General features: G+C 37.7%; 1 protein-coding gene and 1 pseudogene across 17 annotated transcripts in view; one reads left to right on the forward strand and one right to left on the reverse strand.

Moving 5' to 3' along the window:
* LOC105427286 (adenylate kinase isoenzyme 5) overlaps positions 1 to 20,544 on the reverse strand; it is a 308,338-nt gene that overhangs the window by 29,839 nt on the left and 257,955 nt on the right. The gene's annotated exons all lie outside the window — the stretch shown is intronic.
* On the forward strand, positions 8,661 to 12,393 carry LOC148935609 (uncharacterized; annotated as a pseudogene).

Below are 20,544 nucleotides of genomic sequence, written 5' to 3' on the forward strand. Positions count from 1 at the left end.
AGATTCGTGAGAGATGGTTTTGAAAGGTTTTGGAATTGTATAACGAGCTATGTAAGTTGTTGAGCTTATTAAAGTTTGTTCTTTATGTAGGACCATTTATTTATGCGTGTCGTGTGAATAAGTATTGTGCGAGTGACCGTTGCGAAAGCGCGACAATATTATTTGAACAAGTTTAATTACAGTTTGTATGTTCAGTTCACCTATTTTGTTGAGGATATAGAGATTTGTAAATATAACACTATTTGATTTTAACAATTTTCGACAAACATTTCCGATTTTAACAAGATTTCTTGTGGAATTTCAATAATTTCAGACTTTTTTTTTAAGAAAATAAGCCATGCGCAATCTTAAATAATTATATATGAAACATATGAAATATCTTTCTCCATCAAATGATTCTGTTTCTATCGGGTCGCAATGTCAATAATGTGCTGAAATTCCTGGATAAACTTCCGAAAACGACATACCTCCGATTTCAATGAAACTTTGAAAACTTATCTTTTGAATCAAAATGAAAGCCTTAAAAGGATTTTTGGAGACTGGCACGGGAAGAGCACTTTTTACGGTGAAATAGTAAAAATGTTAAATAAAACTTTACAATAATGAAAATAAGTGCTATGATCTTAACCTTGACATATGTTATCAAGGTCATGATCTTGAATCTTAAAGAAATCTTAGTCGCTTATTATTTATTAAAAAGTTATTAACAAAAAATTTTGAAACATATAACGGTTTATACTAATATTAACAAACCAATATTAATTTGTTAATGCGTGTGTAGATATGGCAGATACTTTCTGTTATTTTTAGTCCATTGTAATGAAAAATATTATCTAATAATAATTTTTGTCTGTTTTCTTTCCATTCTATTTCTGCTTCAATTATTGCGATTTCCATAAGATATATCGAACTTATGAAAGCCAATAAAAGTCTGATAACATTAAATGGATTAATAATCATTATTAATTTGTTCTTCTATAGAAATATACATTAAAACATTTTAACATACTATAACAAAGTGACTTTACTGTTATGTCGTGTCGACTATACGATTCTTCTCTTTCGAGAATCGATTATTAAAATTTAATTAAATAAATAAATAGTTATCAAATCTCTATTCTGTTAAGGAAAACAAAGATGCAGGAAGTAGGAAATGATAAGCACGTGCGCGGCAGGTCACGCGGATAACCTTTTATAATTTCGGGAAATGCGTGGGCTGCCGGTCGTGTGGCTAGAATTAATAGGATAATTTATTACTTTGTTTTTCTGGAAAACATGTGCAGTCGGTCACGTAGGTATCAATAACATAAAGAATTTCCTCAACAGAATTTTATATATATATATATATATATATATATATATATATATATATATATATATTGTTGTAGCCAGACCTACAATACTAATAATAAAAGTAGTCCGCATGGCAACAAAAGTAGTCTGCATGAATCTCGGAAAAAGTTTTTCGAAAGACGACACAAATGTGTGACCGCCGAAATTGCGACCAGTCTTTCGAAAGACCGCAGAAATGCATCACGCGAGAACATTGCGAAAAACCTATCAGCAAATTCCTAAATTTGATGATCAAACCGAGCATAATATTGATCAATCAATATCACGCAACCGATCGGAATGCTGATCGGACATCGATCAGCCTACATAACTGGTTACACAAGGCGAAGTCGAGAGAGTCGAAAATTACGTGTCGTCCGGAATCGAACTTATAATAATCGCACGAGATATTACGAATCTCGTAGCGAAGTTCACGCGAGCCGTACTATCAGCATCTCAGGTGACATACTCGGTCGTCGGCCACCAGAGTAACGCGATACGTACCGAGTCACCCGACGACGTTTAACCGTGTGTAAAATATAATCGTTAATATATCAAGCATTTGTGCCCTTGTTAGAATAAATCAATTAAAATAAAGAAAGTGTGTGTTAGTGAATTCAAGAAGATCCCTACATTCTTTTGATCCTGCTCGGAGTCCCAACTCCTTAGGTTTAACGAACCCGACTATCCCTAATATAAACGTTGTAGCCCATCCGGGGTATAACATTTTGGTGGCAGCAGTGGGATTATCAAAACCATCCCCAAAAACAACAACTTGAGAGGATCATCATTGATCAAGCCAGTAGAATCAAAAAACTAATCCTCGATGCACAGCATTACGGGCAGAAGAAGGAAAAAAAATTTTTCTTGCAAAAACAAAATAAGACCTGCCGTAATAGTTTACAAGCTGCAGGCAGAAGAATCAAATTTCCTACAAGTCAAAAATACAAGACCTGTAGAAAACAGGCGGACGGAAAAAGCTCCGTCAAAAAATAAGCCGCCCACGAAATTGTGTCAGTGTAGTGTAAAGTCAGCAGAGTGCCGACCTATGACAACGAGTGTCCAGTGGCAGCGGAGCAACGATCAGAGAGTCCACGAGCACCGAGAGCCAGCGCCGACTGTGTACATCTACACCAGGCAGCGAGGACGCTTCACCGATACACACTACTACACGCAGCCAACTAACACGCCAGCACAAACAGCGACCATGTGAGCGTATTCGATCTGTCTTCTAATGTAAGTCAGAGAAAATCATATTTTGTAAAGCGAATATCCGCAGCGAAGGACAGTCTAACGAATGCTTGGCCAAAATCGTGGTTAACAAACAACCCCGTAGAATTTCCGCGCACTATCTCCGCGCACTAAATACCGCGAGAAACGCGTTAAAAGAAATACGCGATAACGTGCGTCGTGTATTACGATACAATAGTGACGAAGACGTTCACGTAATAACCGAATGCGAATTTCCGTACGACGAAAAGGATTATAGCTTGCTCGAATCGAACGACACCGACTCTCACATTAACACACACGTACAGGCACGCAACACACACGAACAAATTTACGAGACGGAAGTATATTTAACTCTTCATATACCAATCACTAATAAACGAAATGGTCCACTCACCCGTCGAAATTTTGCAACTACGGCATTCAGTTGATAGACATGGATCGCAAGAAAATCGAACAAACCGTCGCGTCACAACGCGTTAACGCACAGCCCGAAAACATTATACTTCGTGAACTAATGGATGAAATACGCGAACTTCGCGTACAAGTGAACGGATTAAGCCGGCAGACACAATTACCTATGGATGAACGAACGAGAATCTCTCAGGATTTTTTGCCACACCCGTTAGACTTAACTTACGGACGTTCGTATCAGGACATACGAAACCAGCCGGGAAATGCACTGGCATTCCTCACATTGAAAGACGCGCGTAACATGATCCCAGAGATCGACGACACGTCACGAGAATGCGTGTACGAATTTTTAAATGTAAGTACGTACACGATAAAAAATATACATCCCGCGGATGAACATTTTCTATTAGAAGTCATTTTTTGCACTAAATTCAAAGGCAAGGCCATGATGAATTTCCGTACGCGAGATATAATAAACTTCGAACAGTTAAAACGAGAACTAGAAAAGGAATATTTAAGCAAACGAAGCACCGCACATTTACAACTCGAATTTAACTCGCTTAAACAAAAACCAAACGAGAATGCACAAGAATTCGGCAGACGAACAGACAATATAGCCATGGAATTATACGAATCCATGGAAGAAGGAAAAAATCATACGATCGAGCAGCAACGAGCGATTTAGAAAATATAAAAGAGCAGGCGCTTTACAATTACCAGAACGGTTTACATGAAGAAACTAAATTGATTGTACGATCGCAGCGATATCAAACGATACAGGAAGCAATCGCAGGAACAACCGCGGAAGAAAAAACGCGAAGACCTAGCACGCGAATGCTAACCTATTGAAATCGGCCAATAATTAAAACGCAATCACAAAACCCACATTGCAATAAATGCAGAAAAATCGGTCATTATGGGCACGATTGCAGAACTAATCGTTTCACAAATAGATATACCCTGCCTAAGCCGGAAGGACAACCACGAATAAATATTATTGAAAAACAGTGTAGCTATTGTAAAAAGATAGGACATTTGCGCCACGAATGTTGGATACTGAATGGAAAACCGGAAAATAGTAGAAAAAATTCAGAAAACATTTTTTCGAATTCGCGAAGAGAAAATCCCGCGAAGAACTTTAAAAGTAAAAAGAGCGAAACCGAAAGTAAATCGACCGTCCCACGTCCCGCGTCAGAGTATCGCGTGGCACACGTCAAAGGAACATCGCTCGCTAATACCGGACTAAATGCGATCACATTACCGATTACAGAAGCCACAGGAAAAAAAATAAATTTCCTGTTTGATACGAGCGCATCAGCAACAATAATAAAATTAAAACATCTACTAGATCACGTCCTAATCTATGAAGAGAAAGCTAAGCTAACAGGCATAACAGGGCATGAAATAACATTGGGCAAGATACATTACGATTCAACTGTCGCGAAAAAAGGAAATACATAACTGCGTTCAATTCAAAAACAAATTAAAACAATTTAAAAATACGAAATTCAAACTTTATCCATACAGGCGCGTAACTTTAGGGCCGCGCAGCGAAACAATCGTGCAAGTCACGACTAGCCAAAACATAATTGGATTGACGAAACCAGAGGAAATGATGAAACCTGGAATTTTTATCGGATGCTGCTTAGTCGAACCGCAAAATTATACATGTCCAATTAGTACTAAATATCACGGAAGAAGAAAAAATTGTTCAAGTACCGCAAGTGACAGAAAAAATAGATATACAAGAAAAGATAACACAAAAATCTGTGAACGCTATACAAACAAAAAATAGAAATATAAAATTAACATCTCGAGAGGAGTTAAATAAACAATTCATTGCGCACAGAACATTTAAAAAAGGAAGAACGAAAATCTGTATTAGAATTGTGTTATGAATATAATGACATGTTTCATCTAGAAGGAGACACATTAACGTACACAACAAAAATTAAGCATGACATATCAGTACGAATAGATTCATCACTAGTAAACGTACGACCTTACCGTTTACCGGAAAAATATAAAGACGAGGTAAATAAGCAAATTCAAGAAATGTTGAAACAAGAAATTATTAGACCGAGCGTCAGCCAATGGAATTCACCACTATTAGTCGTGCCAAAAAAGACAGACGCGTCAGGAAAAACAAAATTACGAATTGTAGTAGATTTCAGAAAATTAAATGATTTTACAAACGGAAATTTATTCCCGTTGCCCAACATAACGGATATACTTGACCAGCTGGGCAACGCGAAATATTTCACGACATTGGATCTCGCATCAGATTACAACCAGATATCAATCGGAGCGAAATAAAAATAAAACGACATTTTCTACACCACACGGTCATTATGAATTTAATAGAATGCCATTTGGTTTAACAAACGCACCTGCAACCTTTCAATGACTAATGAATTCAATTTTAACGGGTTTGCAAGGAATTAAATGTCTAGTGTATCTTGACGACATTGTAATATACGCTCCTAGCCTTACAGAACACAATAAAAGATTAAAATTAGTTCTTCAAAGACTAAGAGAGAACAATCTAAAGCTCCAACCGGACAAGTGCGAATTTTTACGAAAAGAAGTCTATTTAGGACACATAATTACTGAAAATGGAATTTCGCCAGATCAATCAAAATTGCAGTAAAAAACTTTCCTACGCCCAAAAAGATAAAAGACGTGCAATCATTTATTGGATTAGTCGGATATTACAAAAAATTTATCGAAGATTTCTCACGAATCACAAAACCATTAACAAAACTCACAAAAAAGGGAGAGAAATTCGAATGAACCGAAAAACAGCAAAATGCATTTGATACGCTAAAAAATAAATTAACAACGGCACCGATATTGAAATATCCGGACTTTACAAGAGAATTCCTTCTAACCACGGACTATGCAATAGAAGCCGTCTTATCGCAAGGCGAGGTAGGTCAAGACCAACCCGTCACGTATGCCAGCCGTGTATTATCACGAGCGGAACAAAATTACAACACAACTGAAAAAGAATTACTTGCAATAGTATGGGCAGCAAAACATTTCAGATCTTATTTATACGGGACAAAATTCAAAATAATGACTGATCATAAACCGTTAATTTAATGTAACAGATCCCAGTTCACGTTTAATCAGATGGAGATTAAAGCTAGAAGAATATGATTACGAAATAATATATAAAGCTGGAAAAGCGAACGCTAATATTGACGCATTAAGTCGTAATGTGGCAACAATAGTAGAGAAACAACAAACTGACGACGTCACGTCAGAAAAGCAATATGAAGAAGAAGAAAAGAAACAAATATTATACGAATACCACAACGCACCTATAGGAGGACAGGGCGTTGAACGAACGATAAATAGAATGCGATTACACTACAACTGGTGAGGATTAAAACGAGATGTTGAACAATACATCTCAAAATGCGAACAGTGTCAAAAAAATTAATTGCGACGACGCACTAAAGCACCGTTAATGCTAACGGATACGCCAACGAAACCATTTGAAAAATGCGCGTTAGATATCGTAGGACCTTTGCCTGTAACAACGATGAAAAACAAATATGTATTGACATTTCAGGACAGTTTAACAAAATTTAGTAAAGGAATACCAATACACAACCAACAGTAGCGAAAGAACTTGTCACAAAAATTATATTAGAATATGGAATCCCAGATAAAATCCTGACCGATCAAGGAACAAATTTATTAATTTTACAAACGAGCTATTCAAAAACACATATAAATTATTAAAAATACAAAAACTACAAACGACGGCCTACCACCCAGAAACAAATGGAGCACTAGAGCGATCACATCGAACATTGACTGAATATTTACGACATTATATTAACAACGACCAGACTGGGATGAATGGATACCATATGCGATGTTTGCGTATAATATGACACCGCATACCGCTACGGGTTTCGCGCCGTTCGAACTAGTTTACGGGCACCAAGCACTCCTACCTACGGCCCTAACCAGCTCACCGAAACCATCGTACACATACGACGACTATGCCCAGGAACTCCGCGAAAGGATACGAGCCGCGAATCAAATAGCGAAAGAAAGTGTCAAAGAGGAAAAACAAAAAGCAAAGGAAAACTACGACCGAAAAACAAAAATACGCACATTCGAAGTAGGAGACAAACCTACTACACGACGAAACAGTTTGACGAGGGTGATCGAAAAAATTAGATGCGTTATGGATAGGATTCTATGTAATCTTAGAAAAAACAGGCGATGTAAATTATAAAATAAAAAAAGGCCGCCGAACAATAAATGTACACGCGAACCGAATCAAAGCATTTATCGATAATTAAAAGGAGAAAAAATAAAAACGCATAATAAAAAATACAAAATTATAAAAACAAACAGTAGGACTTATCAAAGAAGAAAGCCAACAGATCCAAAGAATAGCGCCAATAATCCATCTCCACTTAATAAAAAATCCAATCCACTAAAAAACCAAAACTGATAGCTAGCACATAAAAAACTACACACAAGTAACTAAGCAATACTACTAATACTACTAATACTATAAACTACACTATAAAGCACACGAAGCATCCACAAAATTAAGCCCCAAGAGAATGGCCCCTCGCCTCCGCGAGATTGACCGCCGGCTCATCCCCCACATTGTCTCCATCCACATCGTCGGCTGGCAAATCCTCCAACGGATCATCCGGGTCATCTTTCGATTCCATCTCCACGTCAGCCAAAATGGCCTCAGGCATGGACACGAGCAACTCATAGAGTTCCACGGACCATGGCAATTCAACGACTCTACCGGGAGCATCATCAGTGGCGAAATGCAATCCTCGTAAACATGGAACACACCATTGGCATAAAAATGATTTACAATGGATAGCCACTTGCGCACGCGGCGAAAATGCACCTGAGCGGCAGGATTATCCATGAATTCATTGACGTCACCATCATTTATCTCGATGTCAAGGCTTTCGTCCTCAGACGACGCTTCCGCTGCGGCACTATCGTCGAACACCGGCGCGTCGCGCTGACAATTCCTTCGAGAGCCTATGATGTCGATACGAGAAGGATGTCTCGACAACTGATGAGACGCAGTCAAAAAAGGCTCATCGCAAAAGAATGAAATATTAGAAGACTCACATGGAATACCTAACACTGATATAAAAAAATAATAAAAAGGACACCAAGAGAAATGATAAACGTTATAAAAAGCAAGCTCAGATTCACAGGAGAATCTTTTTAACTAAGATAGCGAAATAAGAATAAAGTAATATTACACCAGAGAATATGATAAAAAAGAAACGCCGATTTCGAACACCGCAAACTCTTCATGAGAAATAAGAATTTTTATTTTAACATTGTAGAATACAGATATGGATAACAAATGGAGAAGGAGAAGAAAAACTACCATTTGAAGTAGAGAACTTCAAACACCACCCCGAAATATATTCCCCGAATAATATTCGAGGAAATAGGAAAACTAAACATAATCGATTCATTCTGGAAAATAGTTATAAAAATAGATATCTCACCAATCGAAAAACGAGCAGAGCAAATAGAAGGATACATTCTAAAAACGCAAAACATATGCACTATGTTACAATTTACAAACAAAGGGTCATGTCATAACTATAATATCATAATTGAAAACAATTACCAGCGGTTAAAACATTTAACAAAAAGAATAAACTCTCTATAAAAACACAAAAATAAACTCTCTATATAAAACACAAGATACAAAAACGAAACGAGGGTTGATAGATGAAATAAGAACTATTGCCAAAACATTATTCGGAACAATGGACAATGAGGACAGAAAATTAATCAATGAACAATTAAATATCCTACATAACAAACAACAAACAACAGAGCATATAATAAAAAATCAAATTAAAATTATAAACGATAGCGCATATAAGTAATCACGAGAAAATAATCCAAAATAATGAAAATATTTTAGCTAACGCAATAAAAAAATTAGAAATGGTACTAACAGCGGAAATAAGTAGCGAAAACATAAAAGAACATTTTATAATCACCAACGCAATACTTGACGCATTGACACAAAACGCGGAGGACACACTAGAATATCTAACTGCGATAAAAAATGAAATACTACACCCGCGACTAATATCGTTAGAAGAAATAATGGAGAATCTTAAGAAAGCAACCACACAAATACCACAAGGATCATATTTTCCATTTAAAATAAGAGAAGAGGATTGGCCTACAATAGAAAAAGTAACGAAAATGAGCGCCCACTGCGACAAAACAAACGTCTATACAATCCTACATTTCCCGCTAATTTCACTTTCACTATATGAAATATTAAACATAATACCGCTACCAGTGCCACACAAGCAAAACATATCCGCATTAATTGAAACGAACAATCCATTAATAGTTTTAGATACTGACAGACACACGTACGCAAAACTGACTCACGAAAAGTTAAAACAATGCAAGCAAATAAATACAAACTACTTGTGTGAACAAATCTTTCCAATTAAAAATGTAAAAACCGACCCGCTATGCGAAATAGATATATATGTAGAAAACGACAACTGTTATAACAATTGTAAAATTAAATACATAACAATAAAAAATAGCGTATGGATAGCCTTAAGTAATTCATATTCTTGGTTATATTTCACACCAGTGAAACAAACTATTACAATCTTATGCAAAAATAATAAAGAAATGCGTAGAACTATTAGAAATACAGGAAAAATAATGTTATCAAGTAATTGTAAAATAGTTACAGCAGACGTGACAATAAAATCAACAATTACCAACAAGGGAAAAGAAATAAAAACTTATTTACCAGAATATAACATTACACTACTAAGCGAAACTCTCAGGGTAAATAAAACAGAAAAAATTAAATTAAAAATTATACAAGATGCGACAGACCTGACAGAATTAACAAAGAAATTAAATAACAAGAACAACGAAATAAACAATAACGAGATATCCCTTTTTTCACAAAAACACTTTGTATATCCCGTATCAATTAGCAGCTCATTAATAATAATCATTGTTATCATAACAATAATAATTGTAATAAGAAAGAAAAAACAAACTGAAATAGTGACTCACGCTATATAAATCGCGTCGTTAGAATAAGCGAAAGTACTCGATTCTCGAAGCAAACGATTATAACAAAAAATGTATCGGAAAAAAAATTATGTAAAAAAGCGAAAATTTCGTGCCTCCATTTTCTTTTACTAACGGAGAGGGGGATGTTGTAGCCAGTCCTACAACTAATAATAAAAGTAGTCCGCATGGCAATAAAAGTAGTCTGCATGAATCTCGGAAAAAGTCTTTCGAAAGACGACACAAATGTGTGACCGCCGAAATTGCGACCAGTCTTTCGAAAGACCGCAGAAATGCATCACGCGAGAACATTGCGAAAAGCCTATCAGCAAATTTGATAATCAAACCGAGCGTAATATTGATCAATCAATATCACGCAACCGATCGGAATGCTGATCGGGCATCGATCAGCCTATATAACCGGTTACACAAGGCGGAGTCGAGAGAGTCGAAAATTACGTGTCGTCCGGAATCGAACTTATAATAATCGCACGAGATATTACCGAATCTCGTAGCGAAGTTCACGCGAGCCGTACTATCAGCATCTCAGGTGACATACTCGGTCGTCGGCCGCCAGAGTAACGCGATACGCACCGAGTCACCCGACGACATTTAACCGTGTGTAAAATATAATCGTTAATATAATATATCAAGCATTTGTGCCTTTGTTAGAATAAATCAATTAAAATAAAGAAAGTGTGTGTTAGTGAATTCAAGAAGATTCCTACATTCTTTTGATCCTGCTCCCAACTCCTTAGGCTTAACGAACCCGACTATCCCTAATATTAACGTCGTAGCCCATCCGAGGTACAACAATATATACGATGGTAGTCTGAAAAGTTTTGAGTCTAACGTAGAAACAAGTATTTTTTCAGTCAAATATAGTTTTATTTTTCAACATAATCTCCTTTTAAGTCGATACACTTTTCTCATCGATACTGTAACCTCTTTAACCCCTCCAAATAGTAGTTGGCGTCTTGCTCCGCAAAATAGGCGTTTACATATGCGATGACCTCCTCATTCGATGAAAATCTCTGTCCTTCAAGCGAAAATTTAAGTTTAGGAAACAGAAAAAAATCGCTGGGGGCCAGATCTAGTGAATACGGTGGGTGGTTAACCAATTCGAAGTGCAGTTCGTGAATTTTGGTCATGGCGATCGCCGAAGTGTGAGCAGGTGCGTTGTTTTGATAGAACAGTACTTTCTTCTTCTTCAAATGCGGCCGTTTTTTTGCAATTTCTGCCTTCAGCTTATCAAGTAATGATGCGTAATACGCTTCCGTTATTGTTTTTCCTTTTTCAAGATAGTCGATACACACAATTCCGTGACTATCCCAAAAACCAGTCGCCATTACCTTCCCAGCTGATGGAACCGTCTTCACCTTTTTCGGAGCAGGTTCACCCTTTGCAGTCCACTGTTTTGACTGTTCTTTTGTCTCTGGAGTGGTGGATCCAAGTTTCTACAGTTATGAATCGACGCAAAAAATCTGACTCGTTCGCTTGAATCGCTCCAACAGGCCTTGGAAATGTTCATTCGAATTTGTTTTTGGTCCAAAGTGAGCAAGCGCGGCACCCAACGCGCGGATAGCTTGCGTATATCCAATTCTTCAGTCAATATATGATAAACGTGTTTTTTCGATATGCCCATAGCCTCTGCTATCTCTCTAACCTTGATTCGACGGTCGTCCAGTGGTGAAATGAACCACCATTTGGTGAAATAAACATTTTCAATGTTATCAGCAGTGATTGCAGTTTTTGACCGTCCCGAACGCTCACCATCAGCCAAGCTGGTACGACCACGTCTAAATTCAGCTGCCCATCTGTTTACGGTAGCAAATGATGGGGCAAAGTCCCCGTAAACAGCGTCTCGATTTTAATTTGCGCAGGCGTATTGCCTTTCAAATGTAAGAATTTAATCACGGCACGATATTCAATTTTTTCCATTTTTACAAAAACACTGACATCGATTGACACAAACGACTGTCAAACAACAACTGAGCGTCCAAAATGGCTGAAATTTTCACAAAAGTCTTTCAAAGCATATACTATTGTAGTACTAGAATGGTTTTGACGAGTAACGTCGTCTTCATGTTAAGACTCAAAACTTTTCAGACTATCCTCGTATAGTGCTCTTAAGGGCACAGCGTCTAGTTTAGTCCAGATTCTTCAATCAGTCACTCCATCACTTTGTCAGCGCGATTTTTTGTGTGTGAAATTGCAAGCTGAGACCGGCCTGATTGCCGTCAATATTTTCGATCCTTATCCTTAAACGAGAATTCTTGCTACCAGAGTAAACCGAAACCTTTTTTTTATTCATTTTAATTATTATTCCCTCATACGGTTACGACGCGATACAAGTTCATTTTAAGATCGCAAAACTCCACTTCACGGTTTCTCAGCTCCTTAACACCTTTTTACACTTTATCACTTTCTCTCTCTCTCTCATTTCTGCCGTCTGTCCAAGAATTCGCTCTAGGATACACAGTCGCTGAAAACTTCGGTGAATATTCTTTTTCTCTCTCTTTTTCCTGCCGTCTGTCCAAGAGTTCGCTCTAGGATACGCGGTCGCCGAACAATTCGATGTATTATACCCCTTCTCTCCTACTTATAGTGTTTCGATCCAGATTATCGGCTCTTCCCGGCCAGAAGCGGATGAACAGAGCCTTAAAACACCTAAGACGCAAAGCGAGCAAAAGGCTTCGCCATGCATCCCTCGCCTCGGAAGAAGTTATTGAAACGAACATCGTCGTTCCCCGGTTTGCAGGCACCCTTGGAATCCTCCCCAATCGACCTCCTCCCCCCCGTGAAACAACCATACCATTCAATATTAATTAACGAGCTGGCGGAATTAGAATATACAGTTCCAGCTTCAGAATCTCTCCTCGAATCCTCTGCTCGCCTTTTCCCCGACGTCCTCTGCGAACTCCTGAATCACTTCTTTTCCCCTATAGCGCCCAGTTACTCACCTGAATCACGATCCCCCACGCAACCTCTCCTTCTAGATTTTAGCGACCTATCTCCAAGTCTCTGAGAGCAAGAAGAGTATTCTTTTCCTCCCGAGCTATTGCAAATACCCTGCCTCTATCGTGATTTGGAAACTCCTCCCCCGGAGGAGGATCAGGACTACTCTCCTGCGTAATTTTCCGAATATAATAACTTACATTACATCATTTTTGTTTTCACTCAAAACTTCTTTTTTTACATAAAACATATGTATACTATCAGGCAAGATCCTACACTACACTTATCAATATTAATAATGTAGTAAATATCTATAATATATCAAAACCAATCTTTCCGTAAATTCTTGCCCGATGACCTCAGAATCACTGTAAATCGCGGTATGCACAAACACACAATTATTTATATTTATATACATATATTTCAATATAAGTCCCAAATTGCAAATTTAGTCTCGAATTAAATTCTTTTTCACATGTTGACCAAAATTGTAATCGTTAGCCTTGATCATAATTAAATGTATATTATTCCTAAATTGATTTAATTATTTATCAACCCTTTTTCGTTCCTCGCTATCCCAAAGATCATACGAGGTTCTATCCCAGGTGAAAGGGATTAAGTTCCTTGATTTAAAAATGGATCAACTAGCGCACGTCTGGGTCACGGTGTCACTGCGAGTCCTTATCGCTGACCTAGTGCCGAGGCGTAATCAGTATGTTTCGACTCGAGGGTTATCAATTGACTCTCGTAGGAGCAGTTGTTCCGTCCTTTCGAGCCCATCTGTATTTCGTTATTTCTTTAATTTTCTAATCCTTTTGGGCTGGACATAACATTTACATACATTACTATAACTACAAATTTGCTAGTATTTATACATTGGATTTATTGATACCTATCTTTAAGAATGCACTTAACCTTAAAAAATGTCACGTTTGAAAGACGTTACGATATGAAAGATAAACGGTAACATATTTTATGATGATTTTATAATGATGATGCGGCTAATGAAATTATTATCACTTCTTATATCACAAATACATATTTTAAGAATAATATTATTACTGATTTTCCATATCAAAACACACATCTTTTGACGTGACTTTTCTCATAGTTAATAAAATTATTATCACTTCTTATATCATATCACAAATACGTATTTTAAAAGTAATATTATTACTTATTTCTTATATCAAAATCACGTCTTTTGACGTGACTTTTCTCAAAACATTAGGAGTATTCTTTAAAACGGCTAAATAATATAATAACATAATTATTTTATTAGTTAAAAAATAATAAAAAATGGATAAATTAGTGTTACAAAATAAATGTATCATAAACATTAAAAAATGATTATGTCATGAAGTTTAGGAATTAGTTATAAAGACAATGTAAACAAATAAGAGTGTAAGCGAATACAAATAATTTTAAACTTAAGATACTATAATGATAAAATATATGGAGAATGAGTGAAAGAAGTGAAAGAAGTTTATATATATATATATATATTAGGTGTACAAAAAAATTCTGAGCTTTTTTTTGTAAAATTCAATCTTTATTCAAAAACAAACAAAAAATATTAATCAGCGAAATATTCCCCGTTTGCATCAACGACCTTTTGCTATTTTTCGGATAGCGAATTTCTTGACGATAGAAGCTCACCGGCTTCGAAGCGATAAATCATCAATGCATTTTCGTATCTCTTCAAATCTCACGAAATGTGTATCAGTCAAATGATGCTGCAGCGACGGGAATAGGTAGTAATCGGAAAGCACCAAGTCTGGGCTATACGCCGCGTGCGGGAGAAGTTCCCAGCCTAACGCAAAGATATGGTCCTGAGTCGCTTTCGCAACATGTGATCGAGCATTATCATGAAGCAAGATCACTTTACGACGTCCTTGGCCAGTAAATGGCCTCTTTTCTTCTAATGCATTGCTCAAATTGATCAATTGTGTGTTGGTAGCGGTCTGTCGTGATTGTTTCACCCGGTTGTAACAACTCGTAATACAACACACCTTTCCAATCCCACCAGATACAGAGCAAAACCTTCTTGGCGTGGATATTGAGCTTTGGCGTTGATGTCGAAGGTTGACCAGGGTCAATCCATGATTTTCTATGTTTAGGGTTATCATAAAGAATCCACTTTTCATCACCTGTAATGATTTTGTGCAGAAAATCTTTTTTCCGGAACTTTGAAAGCAAAGTGAGTGCAGTGTCACGCCGATGATTTTTGTTGTCTTCGGACAATTCATGCGGAACCCATCTGCCTTCCTTCTGAACCTTTCCCATCGTATGTAAACATACAGAAATGGTTTGCTGCGTAACGCCAAGCTGTTCTGTAAGCTCCTTTTCAGTTTGCGCAGAGTTTATATCCAGCAGTGTTTGCAATTCGTCCGTTTCAATCTTTTGAGGGCATCCAGCACGCGGTTCATCTTCAAGACTGAAATCTCCTTGGCGAAATTTTTGATACCATCTTTTACATGTAATATGATTTACAGCGTTTTCTCCATATGCAGCACAAATTATTGCAGTGGCTTCAGCAGTATTTTTCTTCAGATGAAACGCGAAGTGGATAGAAAATCGAATATGCTCTTTTGTTATTGCCATCGTGAACACTACTGATTTTTGAGGTTATGTGCATCAAATGCCAAACCGTATGGCATTTTAGAAGGCCAAATGTTAACGCTTTAAAACCGCAAAAGGGCGGAAAGATACATAAAATTTAAATTGTTATTTCAGTTGTATGAAATCTAAAGCTCAGAACTTTTTTACTTTTGTACACCTAATAGATACATTATCTCAAAAGTTCAGCAAGCAATTGCTTTTAAAACATAAAACCCGTAATAAGTATTAATTAAAAACTTTTCCTTTCAACCCAAGTAATAACAGCTATTTTATTTTATTCTCTTTAGAAATTATCAATTACTGACGCCAGTTATATCTTCTTAAAAAAATAAAAATAAAACTTAAGTACATATCTTTACACCCAAGAGGAAAATAATATCAATATTCGGAAACAAATTATCCGCGGAAAACCAATTACTTTAATACTTATAATTTTATAAATTGCCGATTATCTCGTAAATGATGCATAGTAGCAATTTTTTACTACATATAATTTTGATTGCAATTGACCCCTACTATATAAATATGCAAGAAAAATTATAGATATCCTTTTAAAAAACTATGTTGATCTATAATACATAACTTGAAAAGATCACGAGTAAAAAAAATGTTTACTTGCATTTTGTAGCTGACTCAGAGTTGTGCAAATTTCTCTTATTACACTTTCATGTAACTTCAAACAATTACAAGATATTTGTTCGGACGGACACTTTGTATACGTACGTATGTATATACATACGTATGTATGTATGTACATATGTATGTATTGCGACCGCTGCCCTGAGTTCGTCGGTCGCCAAATCCGCCGCGCGTCCGCACCTTCCGGCCCTTCAAAATTAACCGGCAGCGACTCGGTATACCCCGTTAATTATGCATACACAACACGGTTGGGCGCCAAGCATGCGGTACGTATCACTCGAAACTTTATTCGTTTACAGACCGCGCGACAGATTGCACGGCTACTCAGAGATGGATAGGGAGAGGGGGGTGGTTCAGTAGTCAGGGCGCTATTCGAAGGAGAGAGATAGAGAGGCCAATGAATAATTAACAACGATAATTAATGATTAACAACGAGTTTATTCGCGGCTTGAAACAGTTTACAATGCGCATGCAACCTTGCCGATCACGCGATAAACAGTTGACTCGAAGAGCGCGCAACGTATACAGAGATGACCGGCAATAATAAGAATTTTTGGTTACACTATCTGCAATTCGACGTCGATTTTCTATGCGAAATTCGTTATTACGAGCATTTGGAATTCGAAACAAGACTAGTAGCAAATATAAAGCAACAAGCATGCAATTGCAGTTGAATGACGCAATCGAACAGCAATAAGTGCGCAGCAATTCGCAGCCCGATTAATAACACGCGCAAGCAAAGATGTGTTAAAAATTAAACTCGGTTTCACAACTCGGTACAACAATTAAGGGCTGCTTAAACGGCATACAAAAACAACACGTACATTGGTTAAACGGCGAAATAACATTAACGAAAACGACTTAATGTGGGGAAAAAAGACGAAATGTTGTCCGCTTCCTTCGATGACTAGCAATCGTCGCGATCGTCGCAGGCACCGGCACTAGAGTCGTTCTCTATCACTCTATCACTCGCACAAATTCACGCTAACGGCACTCCTGTGACTTTCGCCCGATTTACCCTGTTTGGGCAATGACAGAGGTGACGGCTTTACAAAGGAAAAGAGCGCTCGGCTCACCAATGACGACGGTTGCTTCCTTGCGGCAGGTTGACGATCTCGGATACACATCCTTCCTGTCAAAGCGTACCACGCATAAGTGATTCTTCCGCGCCCTCGCGGAACAAATGCAGATGATCGCTGTCCCCCTCTCGCGATTTCTTATTGGCCAAAAATCGGCTAATCGCGTGGCCGCGCGCCGCGAAGTCCTCGCGGGAAATTCAAAGGGCGGTGGCATTTGCGATTATGTTCCTTGGCTTTTTGACTCCTCCGACTTCGAGACCTTTGCATCTCGTCCCGCCAACTCGGTATCCTCACCGGTCCTTCCGGAGCCTCACTGGAACGTTCCCTAATCAGGGTCCTCTACGCTTTTGCTCCGTGGGGTAGCAGCTTCTTCGCTACGCTCGCTTCTCAATCGGTAATGACACTTTCTCGGCTAGAAAAAGAGATTCATATAACAGCGGCACTTCCATTCCCACTGTAATTGCGAGAAGGGTACGACCTGCGGATTTCGACTCCTTCACGTCACTCTCTGTTCGGCGGTCCCTCCTCCATCCGTACACACGTTGATCCTCGTCCGTCGGGGCGCATAATACATGCAGAAATAATAGCGTCACTCCGCGCCCTGAAAATAATCACGCCGCACGCGATCACGACAACGGCCCCGCTGGCCGAAGAATAATCGGCCGCCTTCCTCCCCCCATCGGAGGACGCGGATCTGATATCTCCTTCGCGGTTGAGGCCTATGCCTCTTGTGACCGGCAGCTCCAAAGCGCCACGTCACAGTATGTACGTACGTATGTATGTATATATTTTTTTATTGGGTTATCGGAAAAGTCATTACGCATTTTTGTAACAGATGATACTAGTTTATTTTTGGAAGTACTAGAGTCATTCGTATCTATATTATTGCTATGTCATTTGATAGCTGACAGTTCTAGCTTCATTATAAAAAAAATTGAGCGATTTAGTTGAGTTTTGGAGATTTTATAACAAGTTGAAGATGGAAGACCAAACTGTGCATTTTTGTCATATATTACTTTTATTTCTGTAAAGGGAAGAACGCGCGTCAAGTTTGTGAAAAGTTGCGTAAAGTTTACGGTAACAATTCTCTACAAGAACGTCAGTGCTAATGATGGTTCACGAAATTTCGTGATGGTGATTTTGATTTCAACGACGCTCCTCGGTCAGGGAGACTCACCGAGGTTGATGATGACAAAATAAAGGCATTGATCAAGTCAAACCCACATTACGACACGAGAGATTGTAGAAATATTGAACATCCATCATTCAAGTGTTCACGATCACCTGGGATATATAAGCAAGCTCGATATTTTGAGTTCCTCATGAACTCAAAAAAGTTCATTTGACGCGCGTATAAACATCTGCAATATGCTTATTAAACATAAGGAAAACGGAAAATTTCCTTTTTTGAAGCGACTGATAGTGATGAGAAGTGGATTGTTTACAACAATGTGGTGTGCAAACAGTCTCAATTTGGTCCCGACGTGATGATTTGCCTCAAACGATATCAAAAGCAAACATTCATTAGAGGAAGTGCTCTCAATATGAGATTTTAAGTCGTCGTATTTTTCGAGTTCCTACCAAGGAACCAAACAATCAATTCGAATGTGTATTGTCGGCAATTGGATAGTTTGAACGAATCCATCATCCAGAAACGTCCAGAGTCGTTAATTGTAAAGGAGTTGTGTTTCATCACGATAACGAGAGACCACATATAAGTTTGACCTGTCAAAAATTATTGGAGCTTGGATGGGATATGTTGCCACACCCACCATACTCGCCTGACCTTGCGCTATCAAACTTCTATTTGTTTCGCTCTCTTCAAAATTCCTTGCATGTATAACGTTTAATTCAAATGAGATTGTAAATCAGCACCTTGTTTAATTTTTCGTCGATAAAGACGGATCCTTCTATGAACGAGAAACTCACTGAAAAAAAAGGTTATCGAACAAAATGGGCAATATATCACTGATTGATCTTTGTTCTTTATATAAATAAATGAGCTTTGAGAAACATAGAAAAAATACGTCATGACTTTTCCGACAACCTAATATATATCTTTATACACGTATTGTATAAAGATTATTTTATATATTTAATATATTTTATATGTTTAATATATTTTTTTATATGTTTAATATATTTTATTTTATATGTTTAATATATTTTTTTATAGCAATAATACATGCACAATTTTTACATTTTATAAATATTTTATGAATACATTTATAGTTATTATACACGTGTAATTTTTTTACACTTTATAAAGATATAATGGGAGGAAAGGAATAATAATAAAAATATATACAATTATACATTGTATGTTTATTTTTAATATGTTGTAAAAAATAAAATGAATTAAATCATATTGCTTTTGTGTATTCAAGAATTGTGATCTATCGAATCCCAGTCACTTGATGTAAACCTTGTCTCCTTCCTGCGTAATACTTTATCCACGAGATACACGTCCGGATCAGTCGCACGATGCAAGTCATGCTCGTAGAACGTTTCAGCGACGGATTTTCTGCGATAGTCCTCAAGCAGATAGGTTACGGGATTAGTACGCTGCACTTTAACGATATTAAACACCTCGATGGTCCAATTTGACCTTTGGGCCATTTTGCAACCTTTTTCGAAAACTGTCTTGTACTTGCTCATCGAATTGCCTATTTTGAATTTTGCTGGATTTGCGATCTTTATCTCGCTGTACAATGTGTTCAAAAGTCTTTTGACGATCGCGGGAGTTACGTCAGTGGATTGCACGCCGATAGTGCGATGCTTGCGCACGTTGTAATCTGATACGAGACGTAGTAGCGCGTCGACCTACTTGTAAGTACCGTTGAGCGTAAACATCTTCCACATGTCGTTTTTAAGCATGTGATTGAACCGTTCGACGATCGATGCCTTTAACATCGAATACGTGGAATAATGATTAACATTGTGTTTTTTCTACACATCGGCGTTGTAAAACTCTTTCCCCATATCCGTTTGCAAGTTTCTCGTGCATCTTCCGTTCTCTTGAATTATCTCAGGGATAACATTAGTCGTCTCGCTTCCGACCTTGCTCTTGAGCGGTACGGCCCAAGCGTATTTACTCAACGCATCAATAATGATGAGTAGTATGTAGTGATGACTTCTGTTAAAACTCGAGTATGAACGCATCTCAACGACATCAGATCAT

This window comes from Pogonomyrmex barbatus, unplaced genomic scaffold (assembly GCF_055798465.1).
Source record: "Pogonomyrmex barbatus isolate J1 unplaced genomic scaffold, ASM5579846v1 scaffold4, whole genome shotgun sequence".
Lineage (NCBI taxonomy): Eukaryota > Metazoa > Arthropoda > Insecta > Hymenoptera > Formicidae > Pogonomyrmex > Pogonomyrmex barbatus.